Source organism: Protopterus annectens, chromosome 7.part0, assembly GCF_019279795.1.
Source record: "Protopterus annectens isolate FY-2018-M chromosome 7.part0, PAN1.0, whole genome shotgun sequence".
NCBI classification, from domain to species: Eukaryota; Metazoa; Chordata; order Ceratodontiformes; family Protopteridae; genus Protopterus; species Protopterus annectens.
In genome coordinates this window covers 986,213,535-986,216,034 of record NC_056739.1, presented here as the reverse complement: position 1 = coordinate 986,216,034, position 2,500 = coordinate 986,213,535, and the positions used below count along the sequence as shown (strand labels likewise).

Here is a 2,500-nt window from a genome sequence, read left to right as displayed (position 1 = left end):
TCAATACTCAACTGCATCTCAACTTCGCAGCTCAAGAAAACTGGAAAAAGCCAAAATGTATTGGGGGGAGGGGGTCAAAAGCCCAAAAACAGGGACACATTATACATTGCTTGTATAATCTTGGAAAGTTGCTAGAATAAAATGTTGTGTTGCCACCATATATTTTACTGCCAAGGTCCCTGAGCAAAAAACAGTCAGAGTAACATACCACTCATCCACATCAGCTGCTTTGTAAAAGAGAGGAAGACTGAAACTTAAATGGCTATCATTTAGTGAATTCAGTTCTCACCATAGCTGTCAACCTCTTAGTACAAAACACCTGGACAAACCCAGTAATGAGGGAATACAGCCCTCAAACATATTCAGTGAATTCAGTTCTTGCCATAGCTGTCAACCTTAGCACAAAAACCTGGACGAAGCCAATAATGGGGGCATACAGTCCCAAAAATAGGGACAAATTTAAAATATTCATCTTATAAACTTAGAAAATTGCTAGAAAAAAAAGGTTGTGCTACTATGTATTCTGAAAAACATGAAGTTGGAAATTCAAATGCCGGTCAATTTTACTGCGGACAGAACAAAAACAATTTTCAGCAGACGCAGGGATTAATACTGCAGACACGTCTTTGTAAAATGGCAGGGCACCAGAGCAAATCCACACAAATACAGGGAGGAGATGCAGACAGAAGCCACCCCAACCAAGAATCAAACCAGAAAACCTATAGCTGTGAGGCAACAATACTACCACTGCACCATCAATTATGCAAGGAATTAAACATTCAGAAACCTGAAGTCTGAAATTCAAATGCCTGTCAATTTTACTGCGGACAGAACAAAAAACAATTTTCAGCAGAGATGCAGGGATTAAAACTGCAGACACGTCTTTGTAAAATGGCAGGGCACCAGAGCAAATCCACACAAACACAGGGAGGAGATGCAGACTCCACACAGAAGCCACCCCAACCAAGAATCAAACCAGAAAACCTATAGCTGTGAGGCAACAATACTACCACTGCACCATCAATTATGCAAGGAATTAAACATTCAGAAACCTGAAGTCTGAAATTCAAATGCCTGTCAATTTTACTGCGGACAGAACAAAAACAATTTTCAGCAGAGATGCAGGGATTAATACTGCAGACACGTCTTTTTAAAATGGCAGGGCACCAGAGCAAATCCACACAAATACAGGGAGGAGATGCAGACTGAAGCCACCCCAACCAAGAATCAAACCAGAAAACCTATAGCTGTGAGGCAACAATACTATCACTGCACCATCAATTATGCAAGGAATTAAACATTCAGAAACCTGAAGTCTGAAATTCAAATGCCTGTCAATTTTACTGCGGACAGAACAAAAACAATTTTCAGCAGAGACGCAGGGATTAAAACTGCAGACACATCTTTGTAAAATGGCAGGGCACCAGAGCAAATCCACACAAACAAAGGCAGGAGATGCAGACTCCACACAGAAGCCACCCTAACCAAGAATCAAACCAGAAAACCTATAGCTGTGAGGCAACAATACTACCACCGCACCATCAATTATGCAAGGAATTAAACATTCAGAAACCTGAAGTCTGAAATTCAAATGCCTGTCAATTTTACTGCGGACAGAACAAAACCAATTTTCAGCAGGGACTAAAACTGCAGACACGTCTTTGTAAAATGGCAGGGCACCAGAGCAAATCCACACAAACACATGGTGGAGATGCAGACTCCACACACAAGCCACCCCAACCAAGAATCAAACCAGAAAACCTATAGCTGTGAGGCAGCAATACTACCACTGCACCATCAAATATGCAAGGAATTAAACATTCAGAAACCCTTAAGTCTGAAATTCAAATGCCTGTCAATTGTATTTAACATTTTTTAATCAGGACAGTCTGACTTGGAACAAATAAACAATTTTCAGCAGAGGCCCAGGAAGAAATAATGCAGACATGTCTTTGTAACATAGGAGGACACAAAAGCAAACCCACACAAACGCAGGGAGAAGATACAGACCCCACAAAGAAGGAACCCCAGCCAAGAATCAAACCCAAGAACCTGCAGCTGTGAGGCAACAATGCTACTACTACACCATCAAATATCAAGCATTGCAACATTTACAAACCACAGATATTATGAGGAACAGATAAGATCGAATATGAGGCAAAAATCTGCAATTTTTTTACAAATGGTGGTGGGTAGGGGACTCAAGTCTTTAACACCTGCATACAGGGTTCAAGCCTGAGGTATTCCCTACCACACCATCATAAGCACCTGGGGCATTTTCACACACACACACACACACACACACACACACACACACACACACACACACACACACACACACACACACCCTCCAGTAAAGCATAAGCACCATACAAACTCTCTCCAGTAAAGCATAAGCACCATACAAACTCTCTCCAGTAAAGCATAAGCACCATACAAACTCTCTCCAGTAAAGCATAAGCACCATACAAACTCTCTCCAGTAAAGCATAAGCACCATA

At 41.4% G+C, this 2,500-nt stretch overlaps 1 protein-coding gene across 1 annotated transcript in view; it reads right to left on the bottom strand.

Moving 5' to 3' along the window:
* CD276 (CD276 molecule) overlaps nucleotides 1–2,500 on the bottom strand; it is an 842,378-nt gene that overhangs the window by 494,386 nt on the left and 345,492 nt on the right. The window lies entirely within an intron of this gene.